Below are 15,882 nucleotides of genomic sequence, written 5' to 3' on the forward strand. Positions count from 1 at the left end.
GATCCTGCAATACCACTCATAGGTATCTATCCAAAGGACACAAAAACACTAATTCAAAAGGGCACCTGCATCCCTGTATTTATTGCAACACAATTTACAATAGGTAAGCTATGGAGGCAACCCAAAACTAAGATGACTTAATTAGGATGATGTGGTAAATTTACATGATGGAATATTACTCAGCATCAAAAAGGATAAACTCAAGTCCTCAGCAACATGAATGGAGCTAGAAGGGATTATGCTCAGTGATAAAAGCTATAAAGAAAAGATAAATATCAAATGGTCTCACTTATAGGAGGAGTATAAGGAAGTCAAATAAGGACTTAGGGGGAAGTATAATAAAAAATAAAAATCAAAATTATCAGGCAACTATAGATGTAGGGGAGGAGGAGGGAGTCTGATCAGGACAGGAGTGGGAAGAGCACAAGGGACTATGGTGATGGTACACGGGTGAAATCGTAGGAATTTCATGGGGAAATCACATGTTCAAAAATGGAGGTTGATATAATAAATATTTAAAATCAAACAAAAAGAATTATATACCATAAACAAATGGTTTCAGTTACGCAAGACTGGTTAAATATTAAATCAATGTAATACAGCATATCAACAAACTGGGGAAAGTTACATAAAGTTTACCAATATATACAGGAAATACTTGACCAAGTTCATTACTCATTCATGATTAAAACTCTCAGCTAAGTACATAAAGGAACTTTGTCAACCGAGAACATAACAAATCCTACAACTAATACCATTCCATGAAGAGAAACAATGTTTTTTTTCCTTCTAATTTTTATATTTGCTTTCTTTAGAAACAATGTTTTCCATCAACATCAGGAATGAGATAGGGATGTCCCCTCTCACTATTATTCATTACTATTCAAAACTACCGAAGTTCTAACAGAAGTTCTAACAAGACGAAGTAAAAGATACATAGATTAGGAAGCAAGAAATGAGCTACTTATAGATGATATGATTACCTATGAAGAAAATGACAAGGAACCCCCAAAGCTAGAACTAATAAGGATTTACAGCAAGGTTGCAAGCTGCAAATTTAATGGATAAAAGCCAGTCATTTTCTTTTACATCAGCAATGAACTGAAAAACCAATACCACTTACTTTAGTATCCAAAAAAAAGTCTAAATGTGTACAAGGTCTAGATGAAGAAAACTCTAAAACTGGTAAAAGAAATCCAAAAATTTGAGTGGAGATATTCTATATACTTGGATAAGACGATCATTTTTGTAAAGATCATTCCTTCCAATTTGATTTATAAATTCAATGCAATCCCAATCAAAATCCCAGGATGTTATCTTGTAAGTATTGACAAATTGACTCTAAAGTTTAATTCTAAAGGCAAAAGACTGCAAACACAGTGTGTTGAAGAAGAGAACTTAACTGGAAGACTGATGCTACCAAACTTGAAGATTTACTACAACATAAAGCTACAGTAACCAAAACCATGTGATATGGCCAAAAGAATAGACAATAAATCAATGGATCAGAATATAGAAACCAGAAATAAACCTACACAAATTTAGCAAACTGATCTTTCACTAGAGAGCAAAGTAAACTCAACTGAGAAAAGAAACTTTATCAAATGATGCAAGAACAGTTGGGCTTCCAAAAGCAAAAAAAAAAAAAATCATATATATGAATTTATTGAAAGACACAGAACTTATACTTTCCACAAAATTTAACTCTAAATGATTCATAGACTTATATGAAAAACTTACATCCAACAAAAACCTACACATGAATGTAATAGTTTTTGTTCACAATTGCTGAAAAGTGGAAGAAACCACCTGTCCTTTAATAAGTGAAACTTGTTGTCATGGCTGAGTATTTTCTATGTTGAGCTACATTGATGCTTACAGTGTAGATTTAAAGAGTATTGTTGTTGTTTTTTTTTTTCAAATGAGTACAGAAAGTTAAGAGATAACCAACAGCTGAAATGAAAAAGGTAGTTGGAGTCAGAGAAGTTATTCATAAATATAGCAGAGGTTTTTCAAAGACTAATTTAAGTAGTATGCTTGAAATTGAGTTTTAAGAGAAGATTGTTAGTGATGTTGATAAAATCCAGGGAATGAAAAAGATGTGAGTAGCTGAGATGAGGTAGAGGATAAGATTGCTGAAGAAGTGATTAAGAAACAAGAATTGAAGGATCATCTACATAAATGTTGAAACCATGATAGAAATAGGAGTGATGATAAGCCATAAATTAAAACTTCAAGGAATTGTCAGGGGTTTGGGTATAGTAAGGAGGATGAACGGTGAATGGTCACTAAGTAACTCTCAACAGAGAGAAGTGAGTGATATAATCTGGTGACATAGGTGTTAAAGGAGTCAACAAAATGGCATGAAAGTGAAAATGTGGACCAAGAATACCTAATTAGACTGTAGGTCCATTGGGAAAATAAAAAACATTACTGAACAAGACTGCAGTTCTATCAAACTATCAGTGTCCTCAGGGACATGCCAGGTTTCAGTCAAAGCAAAAAGACCAAAAGAACACAATCCTACCTTAGTACACTGAGTATGGTAGTCTAGTCTAACATCAAATTTACAGAATTATTTTATTTATATTTAATTACAGAAATGCTTAGCACACAGTGTTAATGGTGAAGGGTCTGGTGCTAGTCTGATTCCCTTTCTTTTGTAGATAACACATTTCTCTTCCCTGAATCTAAATAAATCTAAGTTCCAATAAAATTTTAAATACTGAGATATTATTTATCAAGTGTGAATCTTTCAGGTTTCCTTTGCATTCCATAAACCCCTTCAAATAGAAGACTTGAGTTTCTTTCAATTCTGGGAATTTTCTTCTAGTATTTATTTTTCCCTATTCTCTCCCTTTGGAACTCTAATTCTATGGTTCTCTGTTTCTCATTTTTCTTTTTATATTTTCCTTCATTAATCTTTAGTACTAAAATTTAGAGAGTATCCTCCATGAGGATCATGTCTCAACTTGATATCCATACTCACTAATTTGATCTTCATCTGTGGAGAATCTATTTTTATAGTCTCTTTACTTTTTGCTTGTTTACAATCATGTTTTTAACATCTAAGAACTATGAATCATTCTTTTGTCAGCCACCCCTTTTTAAATGGACAGTTAATAATCCTTAATAGTAATGGTAGGTGACACTTCAACATTCCTTCAAACATGATCTAAATTAGGCATGTAATTCCACACATCTTTTTAGTGATTTGATTTGCAATGCAGATTTATCACAATTCTGAGTAGTGATATGCACTTCTTAAGTGGTGACCCTTCTTGTTACAGAGCTTTGTCTAAAGCCACAACAATTTTACTACTATGATTAAGATAAAACCAATGTAATAGAGGACAAAACCAAAAGAACTATAAGTAGACTTAAAGGCCTGAAGAATGTTTGAAGTATAAACTTTTTATATTTATGGAAGTAAATAAATTTGCCTTGGAACCAAGCTTTCTAATATTTGAAGCCAAAACATGCCAACCTGATACACAAAGTGGCTAATGGAAATGGGTTGTTTCAAGTAGCAGATCCTACAACAGGGATCTGGCAAGGAGGTAGAGAATTGGGCAATGTGAGTTCCACTATTCTAGGTTTGAATGATAAAATTTTTACCTTTATAGATAATATATATATGTGTCAGTATAAGGAAAATTATAGGAAACAACTTAGGATGTTGAATTATTTTGGCTGTTTACTATAACCAACAAGAAAGAGATGTGTCCAGCTGAAGGTAGTCTTTCTAGCTGTAGCCTGCAATCCAAGTCAAGGCCTTAAGGTTGGAAACTGAATTCTCTCTCCTCGGAAGTAGAAGGCATAGTAGTAGATAAGCTTAAAAAGAAAAAAAAAAAAGATAAACTTCATTATGCCTTTCTACAAACTGGGATTATGAATAATTCCTTCCTACTTCCTATTATTCCATACTGCATTGAGGTCAGATGTCTTTAAAGGGAGAAAGAGATTAACAGGTTACAAAAATGAAGAAAAAATGAAGGATTTTATATTGTGCTATCACATTGTGTCACCAGAAATATACCAACAAAGACAGAAGTGATTCATATGGTATCCTGTTAATGATTCAAATAGTTGCAATTATAACTAGAATTTTGTTAACAAGTTTATTTATTTCCATAGTTTTCATAATAATTAAAGATCAAATACCAATCAAATCCTCCCTTTTCTGGAAGGATGACCCTTATTATAAGTAGATTCTCTTGTTAAAAAAAATAAAATTTTTTGCTACACCAATTATACTGACCTAAGAAGGATCGCCTATATTTAGCGACCTTAAATTTAAAAGTTTTTCACCACATAGTAGTTTTCACCTGTTTTTTAGATAGCTTTTTTCTAATTTCTCTTTCACTTGCTTTTTATCTCCCATAGATTTCTAAAAACTTTTAGGACACAGGTTTGGTTCCAATGCTGTTTTGAACTGTCATAAATACATGCATTTTTGGGAAAAGGGTAAAAATAGTGTTCAATACACTTTCTGCACTACTTTTTTTTTTAAGTTTTATTAGTTGTACAAGATTTGTACAGAGATTGGGGGCGGCAGGTGTGTGGGTGAGAAGATTCACAAGAGCACCAGAGACACAGTGGGGAATGTAACAGACAGATCTACTGAAATACACTGGTGAGGGGAATAGCAGACAGGTCAGGAGAGGTCTGCAGTGCCATGTGGGTCACCTCCCTGGCCAAGGATCAAACTCATGCTGCAGTGGCTGTGGATAGCTTAATAGCCCTGAGCTTAACCCACTGTACCATCAGGGAGAGCTCCTCCCTGCACTAATTACTTAAAAGTTTCGTGATGGAATTAACACAACTGGGTCTGGGTGTGTACACCTGGAGCCATTGTGACTGTTACTGATCCCTCCTTTCTTATACTAAAGCCCTAACATATAGTGTAACTACATATGGAGTAAGGAAATGAAGGTTAAAAAGTGAGGCTCCCATCTAAAAGATGTGTCATTAAAAGAAAAAAATACCAGATCATGCACTCCTCCCACATCCCCCTCTCTGTCTGCATGTTCAAGAGGAAAGGCCATGTGGGATGTAGCAAGGCAGCCATCTGTGATCCAGGAGAAAGCTCTCACCAAAACCAAACCCATCTGTCTCTTGACTGCTATTGTCAAGTTATAGAACTGTGAGAAATGAAATTCTGTTACTTAAGTTACCCAGTTTGTAATATTTTATTATAACTATGTTCAAATTTCCACCCTGTCTGTAACTATGTGACCACAGGCAATTGACTCTGTGCCTGAGACAGCTGTCTCTTTTTATCCTCTTCTGTAAAAGGCCTTAAAAAGTTACAAGGGTTAAATAAGTTAATATTTATAAAAAGCTTAGAAGTGACTAACCCATTGTTAACACCAAAGTATTAGTTAAAAGATAAACTATATCAAATGCAGTAGTAATTTTGTGTTTCCTACAGTATCCTTTGTTAAAAAGCTGAAAATATATAACAGTCATTTGTTCCACAAGCTATCAAGATCACGGTAGCAAGCACTCAAATGTTCTGATGATCTCACTTTATCTGAGGATACTAAAAATAATTGTAAGAAAACACAAAATTGTTCTTAAATTTGAAGGGCTTGTTAGTACTTTAATGATTAGCCTAAAGTCATAAACAATTGTTTTCATTTTTTTCTATAAGCTATTACCTTTCACATTTAAACTTGAGTTCTGAAAAAAAATTTTGAATGTGATGTAAGGCTCAAACTTCTCCCCCCAACTCAACCCCCAATGGGTAAAAATTTACTCTAGCAACATTTATTTACTATACTATTTTATCTCCACTGAATTGTATAAATAAAGGTTAAGGCTTATGTGTCTATTTCTGCACCTGTATTTTATCCTATTGACCTATGTCTATCTTTGTGCTAATATTGCAATATCTTAAATTTTTTCGCAGTAAACAATGTACATTAAGCCTCAGAATCTAATAGATTAACTTCTTCAGCTTTGTTCTTCAAGAGTGCCTTGATTTCTTTGCTTCTGTACATAAATTTTAATGTCAGCATGTCAATTTATACCCACACATACACACAAACTTACTGATTTTCTAACCTATCACCATAAATTTACAGAAAGTCCAAGATAAGTAGAATGGACATGATAATCTTGACATTTTCAATCTATGATCTCTCCCGTCTTTTAGGTCTTTAATGTGCCAGCAATACTTTGTAGTTATTAGAAGTACATCTTTTGTAAGACTCCTATTTTATTTTCATGCTAATGTAATTTACATCTAGTGAATTTTATTTTTCAACTGTGCTCATAACATATAAGTACAATATTTTTGTTTTCTTGTTGAATTAATTTGTAGGTTTTCTGTATATACAATCCTGCCATCTATTAATATAAACAGGTTTCTTCCTTTCTAATACTTATATATTTTACCACTGTCTTGGCTCAGACTTCTAGCAAAATATTGATGAGACGCAGTGATTTTAAACATCCTTGACTTAATGAATCTCAGAAATTTTTCAAAATCCTTCCCTTTAGATAAATGTTAGCTATAAGTTTTAACAGATAACTGTTACCAACTGAAGAAATTTACATCTATTTCTAGTCTACTGAACAGTTTTAAAATCATAAATGGATATGTAAGCTTATGCTTGCTGAATTTATTGAGGTATTTTTTTCTCTCCATTATTATGTGAATATGATACATTGATTTCTATTAATCCAAATTTGCAGTCCTTGAATGAGCCCCACTTGGTCATGATGCAGATCTTTTTAAAAAAAAAAAAAAAAGGTCTGGCATTTCTAATATACATATGCATATATAAATTTTAATTTATTTTCGTGTAGAAGAATTGGAGTATAGGCCAGAGGTAAGGGAAGTGAGAAACTTCACCAGAGACACAGTGGGGAGTAGAATAAGTGAATTTACTGAAATACACTGCTGAGGGAGCAGCAGGGAGCTAAGATAGTCTGCTGCACCATGTGTTAGGCCCTAGCCTCCAATCGAACTCAGGCCACTGCTACAGGCCAAGGTGGTGATAGTTCTGATACTTAACCCCTAGGCCACTGGGGAGGTCCCTGGATTTTCTAATATTAAGGATGTTCAGTATGACATATTAACTTCTAATTTTCTTATAAAGTCGTGCCAGATTTTTGTTATCAAGGTTATGCTGAATTTATGAAATGAAGTAGGACATGTTTGTTTTTTCTCTAATTCCTAATGATTTGTGTAAGCCCTTGAAGTTTTCAGGATTGCATTAAAGAAGTATTCTGAGCCTGAAAATATTAATCTGTGTGGAAAAAAAATTAATTATAGATTCAATCCTTTCAGGCTTTTAGGTTACTATCTGCCAATCTTAAATTATATTTGTCTATTTCATCTTAGTTATAGTCTGTTTCTTTTAGTAAGACAGGCAAAACTAATCCAAGATGATAGAAGTAGGTTAGTGGTTTCTTTTAAAAGTACTGATTGGGGGCTCTCCTTGGTGGTATAACGGGTTAAGGCAGCCCTTGTGAAGCTCTCTGAAGCTACTGCAGCACGAGTCGATCCCCAGCCAGGAAGCTGACCCACATGGCACGGCAGACCTCTCCTGACTCTCCCGCAGCTCCCCTCAGCAGTGTACTTTTTCAATCTGCCTGTTCTGCTCCCCACTTTGTCTCTGGTGAATTCTCTCACCACCACACCTCTGACTTGTACCCCAGTTTTGTAAACATAAATAAATAAATCTTAAAAAAAAAAAAGTACTGATTGGGAAGTAGAAGTTTGAGATGAAGTACACAGAATAAAGGTTGAGCTTCTGGATAGATGTTCTCTATATTTATGTAATAATGTAAACATGTGATTTTGATGTCTACCCTCAGCTGAAACTTTTGTGGTCAAGTGTGGCCTAAGAAAGTTGATTTGAGTACTTACTGGACACTTAAATTTTCAGAGTCAAAGTAGCTGCTATTATTTCCCTTTACCTTATTCCTCTGTCTCCCAGTGAGGACACACAGGAATATATTACCTGAATTTGAAAATCAACTCCAGAGCTTGTAGAAAAAAAAAATTGCATTTAGATAGTTCTCTTAGTTTAGAAGTTTGAGATGAACTACACAGAATAGAGTTAAAATTTTTATACTCTACAGAAAGCATCAAGGGAAGTATTGTTAATTTTATTACATGGATGTATTTTAATCAAAAATACACATCAACGAAGCAAAATCCTCTATTTCCCTTATCCAGTCTCTCAATAATATTGGCAAAAACTCATGGAGCATATACTATATGCCAGTACTAAGTTAATTGTGTCCATTACCATAGATGTAAAAACTGAGAATCAGAGTTTTAGTAAATTGTCAATGATTATACAGTTTAATAAAAGGTAAAGCCTTCATTTTAAACTACTAGGCTCTATTATAACCTACAACCAGTTTAGATTTTTTTAAAGATTTATTTATTTATGCATACATAACTGGGTTACAGGCCAGAGGTGCAGGAGCAGTGAGAGGATTCACCAGAGACAGAGTGGGGAGCAAAACAGGCCGACTGAGGAACTACACTGCTGAGGGGAGCAGCGAGCAGGTCAGGAGAAGTCTACCACGCCATGTCGATCACCTCAAGGCCTGGGGATCGAATTCATGCTGAAGTGGCTTTAGCTTCTTAGTGCCATGCTTTAACCTGCTGTGCCAAATGGGTAAGCAGGCTTTAACCTGCTGCACCAAAGGAGAAGCCCCCCCACCTGCCTTTTTTTCCTAAGATTTATATATATATATATATATATATATACAAGAGCTGGGGCACTGGCCAAAGATGCAGATGAGAGGATTCAACAGAGACAGAGTGGTGAGAACAGGTAAAGTGACCGAAATACACTGCTGAGGGAATCAGTGGGCAAGGCAGAAGTCTGCTGCACCAAGTGGGTCAGTTCCCTGGCCAGGGATAGAACTTGTGTTGCAGTGGCTGTGGATAGCTTCATAGTGCTGAGACTTAACCCCTTGTGCCACCAGTGAGACCCCAGTTTGGATTTTCAAATTCTTTTTCTATGTATTATGTAAGACACATTTTTTAATCAAATGGAGTCATACTATATGTTCATCCATAACATTCTAATATTCTCTTATAGATGAGATTTACAACTAAGTGTAAATAAAATTTGTATTTAGAAATGATGCATATATATCTACATGGGTTATTTCTAATAACAGAATCCCAGAAGTGTAATTGCTAGGTTAGAGGCATTCTCCCTTAGTATTTTTAATTTTTGTCATTCAAACCCACTAAAATGTGTATTTTTCCCAATCTTTGCCTCTTCTTGACTTTTTTTTCCCTTGTAGATAACCAGTTGTCCTAGAAATCTTCATATGTGGTATAGCAAGTCCAACTTTTTTAATTATCAAAATTTTAACCTGTAAGATGGAGCCAATAGTTTCTTTTCTACTTGGATGAAAGAGAAGTAAATGGACCAATTGTACACCTCACAAGCTAGAAATAAGGAAATTAAAAAGAAAGAGTCAAAGTCAAAATGCTGAAATAATAGTAAATGATAAATTATTACCTGATGATAAGGGGATGGAGGTTGGATGGAACAAATTCTAGACAGTCAAAAAAAAAAAAGGGAGAGAGAGAGAACAGATACAAAAAGGATATGCAATCTGTATTGAAACCATTAAGTATAACTATATGCTAACAACATTTTAAATATTGATTATATGAATTTCCATGTAAAGGAAAACTATCAAGATTTACTCAAGAAAAAAATGAAATCGTTTTCCTGGTTATTCTACAAAAATAAAAGCTGTTAACTAAAATTTGATTTATCTCTGTGAACAAAGACAAATTTACAAATACAAGTTTAGTCAACAGAGCACAGCAGCATTTAAAATCAATATAGACTGTACTAATAAAATTTGTACCTAGTAAGAAGGAATTGGGGGAAACCCACATAAATATATTGATAGGCACTGAAAAAATCATTTGATAAAATAAATATCTGATTCTAATAAATGGAATTCAAGAATAAAGATTCTTAACATTTATTATTATAGTTGAAATTGTTTGAGTGAAATACTAAAAATTAGACATTCATAAAATCAGAAACAAGAATGCCCATTATGACACTCAATAAACTGAAAATAAAAAATAATAGAAGCTATCTGGCTAGTTAAAAAAAAACACAACAGCTTTTCTATATAAACAATGACTAATTTGAAATATTACAACACTTATTAATACAAAGATTCCATTTCTTAAAGCAACAAAAATAACTTCTGGGAATTTTAAAAAACATCTAAAATTAAAAAAAACTTTGGAACTTTTAATGAGGAACATGCAAAATAAAATATGCTCTCAATGGAAAGCACTTAGTAAATTTAAACACAAATTATTGTTTCCACTTGTGGAAGGTGATCAACATGATTACAAAAGATACATGGAAAAGTAAAAAGGCTGAACAGAAAAAATTGATGAAAATTTTTACCCTACAACAAAATATTGTCTGCTGTGAGCTACACATTTTTCCTAGGAATTGAAATGACAGTGGTAAAAGGACTACAATGACATGTGTAGTTTATCAGGACTATATAAAATGTAGTACTTGTAACCACCAGGAAACATCAAAAGTAGAACATAACTGAAAGTGCAGGAGTAGAGCCATAGGCATAAATTCTTATTTTAAGAGAAAGGATAAACCATATCTGTTAGCAACTGACCAAAGAGTACCCAAACTTGCCCTCTAAAGAGATCTGGCAATTCATGCACATAAAATCAAAGCAGGCTCTTAGTGTGAAAGATCCTCATTAACAGTCATTTCACAATAAAACACAAAATTACCCATCCCCTCATGGGCAAATGCCTAGCCAAACAGGGTCACCAGAAGCCGGCAGCTGAGATTGCAGATCCTGGTCTGGTTAGCTAAAAGAAAAAAAGTTTTATTTAAATTAAAAGAGTAGCACTTCAAACAGAAACTTACGAAAATTGGGTTCATCTCATAGTTCATTAAGTGCTAGAAATGAATTATACACATAAACGCAAAACCTCTACTAGGTCAAAGCCACTTATTCTAAGAGTCAGGAAATGAGATACACTACAGAACAAAAACTACATTTATGCTTATGGGAATCAGAGCCATGGGGAGACTTCCTCGTTGGGCTAAACACCAACTTTTTCCCAATGTTAGGGGGTCAAATCTGTTAGTACACCTCCAAAATTGCATGCTCTAAATGGACCCAGGCACCAGTGCACACAAAGGCAAAGCATACTCTTTAACAAATGCTGTTGGAGTACTTAGTACAGCCACTCAGGAAAAAAAAAAAAATTAAATTGTATCCTTCTCACATTTAACAAAATTCTAGAATGATTTAGAATTAAATGTAAAAGTAGAAATCTAGATAAGAAAAGTAACATTTGTGCAAAAACTGAGCAGTGTTTCAAAGGAAAAGCCATGAAGAAAAAATGACTACATAAAGTTATTAAAATCTCCCAAACAAAACACACCATATAATTGTTTTAAAATTAAGGTTTTCAAAGGGCTACCATCCTTACACAAAGCTATTAAAAGATAATCACCAGATAATTAAATACAATCAATAAATATGATACCTGGCTAACATGGAGTAATGAATTTCACTAGTAAGCATAGATGAGTTAAAACAAGATGATTTGACATCCATTAAACAGATAAGCTTGATATTTAAATACCCAACATACTCAATGAAAAGGAGAGTAACACGAATGTGAAACTGGCAAACATTTGCTAAGAGAAATTTGGAAATAGCAAACACTTAAGTGTAGGCTTTAAAACAGCAATTCCAAGAAATTTTGTATTTGTATGTACATATGTAATTATGTGGGTTTTCCTCACATTGTTATTTATAACAGAATTGTTAGATATATTCTGGTTCCAGCAATAAGGAGTATTAACCTATTAAGGAAAAGTTTACCACCACTTAGAAGAGGATAGAATTATTGACAGGATGTTTACAATGTATTATTAAATGGAAAAAATCTAATTACAAAGCTGTGGGCAGTATAGTTCTATTGTTTTTTAGTAAAATTTTTAGATTATGCATTTGTTACACATCTAGCAAAGGGCAACAACAGTGGTTATCTCTGGATGTGATCCTACATTTCCTATTATGTACAAATATAAAATAAGGGCCCTGGATTTTAAGCTTTGTCAATAAAACATGGTAGTAAGTGGTCTTTATCAGGTAAGATTATTTACAAAAGCCTGTTCTGAATATAAGAAAACAAGGCTAAAAATTGCCTGGAATGCTTATGCTAGTTTATTTACATTCTATCAAATACAGCCTTTACTTTTTTTTTTAAACAAATGGCCTAAAAACATTGAACAATTATAAGACTTTTATACTAAAAATTCTTGCAAAAAAGTACAATACTTTTACAAGTTAACTTAATTGTGAAAAAATCATAAAAGTTTATTCACTAGTCTCAATTTATATGTAGTTAGATCTACAAAATTCCTTTTAAGTGGGATATTTGTTATAGTGAAAGAACTAAGACCCACAAAACGTATCAGGCATTATTCAAGGACATTATCTTTCCCATGACAAAAATTTTGTTGCCCCCATCTTCAATCTTTGATAGCTTACTGGTCAGTAATAGCTTTTAAACAATTAAACTGGGAATAGTTTTTTTTTTTTTTTTTTTTAAAGATTTATTTATTCATACAGAACTGGGGTACAGGCCAGAGGCTCAGGGGCGGTGAGAGGCTTCACCAGAGACAGAGTGGGGAGCAGAACAGGCAGATCGACGAAGTACACTGCTGAGGGGAGCAGCGGGCGGGTCAGGAGAGGTCTGGCTCGCCATGTGGTCTCCTCCGGGGCAGGCGGCAGGCGGGAATCGAACTCATGCGGAAGTGGCTTCAGATTCTCAGTGCTGTGCTTTAACCCGCTGCGCCACCAGGGAGGGCCTAGTTTTAATAAATTATATGGGGAGGCTCTTAGTAAATGATAAGCCCCTTATAAAACCATCTGAATTTATAAAATCCTGGAAGAATTGTACAGGAATGTTTATAGGTCTGCTGATGCCAATTTTCTTCTGAAAAATTAACACATTTTAATGACTCAATTTTATTATCTAATAGTTATATAGCTATTGTATTTTTAAAATGAAGAGACTTTTTAAACACTACATTTAAAACAGCTTCTAATTCAGTAAGTACATTTTTGAAAAATGTCATTTTTTCTGAGTTGCTCTTTCAAAGCCAACTGTGTTAAACTAGTTGTTCCATGTTCTAAAATTTCAATTTACTGTAAAACTGGTGAATACTTTAACAATTTTCTCTTAAAAAGTTTAGTGTTTGTTGCATAATTTAGGTAAGACAAGAACAACCAATGGCAATCCATCTAAGAGTCTCACTTTTCTTGGCTGTAAGCTAAGATAGAACAGATGATTTTATTATTTGGACATCCTATTCAGCCTTTTAAAATAATTTTTAAAAAAGACTAGAGTGAAAAATCACCTAGAGTTTTGTTATGCTTATAGCAAGTAGTTTAATTCAGATATACCAACAGAACTGAGAAGCATTTTACCCATTACATCCTTCTCAAATCTTGATATAGCCTAGAGATTGGCCTATTGTACATTATCCAGAAGAAAGTGACTATTTGTTTTCAATACTGAGTTTCTACTTCTATTTCTTTCCAGAATTTGATTTCTCCAAGTTGAGTTTGAAGTTTTTCAAAGACACTCATTTTCATTTCTTTTATTTGTCAAGTGTAATAGGTACATACAGATGAGAGTAGCAAATACCACTAGCCTTTCCAGACATTTTTTTAAAATCACCTTTCTCATTTTTGAACCCACTAGGAGTATGATTTAATGCCTTTCATTATTCCAAGTACTAGAATAGTTATCTAGCACTAGGTATTACTGAACATGTATTTACTGACAGAATGAAGCTCTGAATCACACTTAAGACATTACCTTAATTTATACTTCATAAATCTGTAATCAATAAATTGAACCTTTCAAAATTTCAAGGGTGACTGCAACTTTTCAACACATAATGAAAACTTGGGAAATATATTGAGTTACATGCAGAAAAGCTTGCAGTGTCAGAAAATACATAAGGAAATTTTCACATAGGAACTATTTTCTTTTTGGTATATCGACCTTTTCTGTAAGTCGTATTTGCAAATATGACTTACCCATCTCTTCCTCAAAAACTTAAGCAGTATTTTATGATCTTCAGGTTTCACTCAAGAATACACAATGATTATTTGAATTTCCCAACTTTGCTCTTTGTATTAACCCAAATTTACTGAATTATTAAGTGGTATTGAAGAATGCAGAGATCATTTTTATATAATCTTACCACTGAATTTTAATGTTTCTTTTGTCACATTTTAGCTTTATGTGGTGGTTTGATGGGCAACACTTTCTCCATGTAGTGCATAAAACATCAGCATATCTCACACAAAATTAGCTATTTTAGAATATTTGATGCTGCAGTTCAAATTTTCAATTTCAAACAATTTCCTGTATTCCCAGCCACTCTCCCAACAAAGTATGTAACTTAAATGGTTAATTAGAAAAACTAACCAAACACAGTTCAATTTTATATAAAATATTTAATTTTTAAAACACAGGCTATTCATGTCACATAAATATCTTCAATTTTAGGTTAGCTGCTTATGGTCAGCAGATTATCAAGTGTGACTATTAAGAATAACTTAGATACTGTCACTTATGGGGAAGTCTAAAGCTCTAAGACTCACCATTTTAAAATTTTCAGATACTTGAATACTGTAACTATTTTGCTAAATTTCAAAATATTTCTTCACTTCTTGCAATGTAATTTTATAAGTTGTTAGTACTCAATATTCAAATAAAAGCAAAATAATTTTTCTCCCATTAGTTTTTCTCTCAAACAAAAAATTCCATCAAAAAATAAAATGTTCAGCTGACATCAACTATTTTATAGCAGTGAAATGGTAAACTGTCCGCTTTAAAATATTTTTCCTGTCATCAAGCTATAATGCTTTCCATATGCAATTTTGAAATGAAAGTTCAAGTCAGATACAGGGCACAGAATTAAAAGACTGACTGTAGAACTGGAACAATTTCCAGTCTATAATAGTTGTTCTAATTTAAAATTCCAATCAAAAATTAAATTACCAGAAGAACAGTTAAACAAAATGGTTGATTGGCACCTTTGGTTCCTTTCTAGAATTATTACAACTGTAAGTGTGAGTGCGTACAAAGAGTTAGACTTGACAGCATTACAGTTTAAATAATGGTTAGTCCATCATCTTTGCTGCTTTTAATTAAAAAAAAAAAAACTAAAAGTTCTTCAAAGTTTGGTAGACATCATAATAAACAGCACAGAAGGTGAGAGGAGAGATGATAACAGGTTTTCTCTCAGTACTTTTTCTTTTTTGCTTCAACAAATTCAATCTAGACAAGGCTTCTAGTTAACAGTTGATTTTTTTCTTAAAATTGCAACTGCATAACTTAAAATATGGTGCTTGTCACCCTCCCTCCATGAACTTTATTAAAGTTATGTGAATTCTGTTATTAATCTTGCCTCTGTCCTACCGCCCTCCAGTCACCCAAGGCAAAAGGAAACAGAGACAAGAAGGCAGCCTGAAAAGAACAGTATTCTAAAATTTTCATTTAGCTATTATTTTCAACCATTTAAAAAAATGTCAAAACTTTTTAGAACTTCTCGGAAGTAACAAAAGGTACTGATTGCAGTTTTACTCCCCTTCTTTGCTCTCACTCCCCTATCAAGTGAAGGTGACAGCAGAAGCTAACACAGCCCAAAGACAGGCAGGAGAGGAGCAAGTGTGATAGGCAGAAAGATGGATCTACAGGAACTGAACAGGCAGTCCCTAAACACTTGAGAGCTTCCTGTCTCTTCAATATATTGATTCCCTTTAGAAGACAAATAGGTGTAAAGATTAACT

This window comes from Condylura cristata, unplaced genomic scaffold (assembly GCF_000260355.1).
Source record: "Condylura cristata isolate star-nosed mole 26May11 unplaced genomic scaffold, ConCri1.0 scaffold00005, whole genome shotgun sequence".
Taxonomy (NCBI): domain Eukaryota; kingdom Metazoa; phylum Chordata; class Mammalia; order Eulipotyphla; family Talpidae; genus Condylura; species Condylura cristata.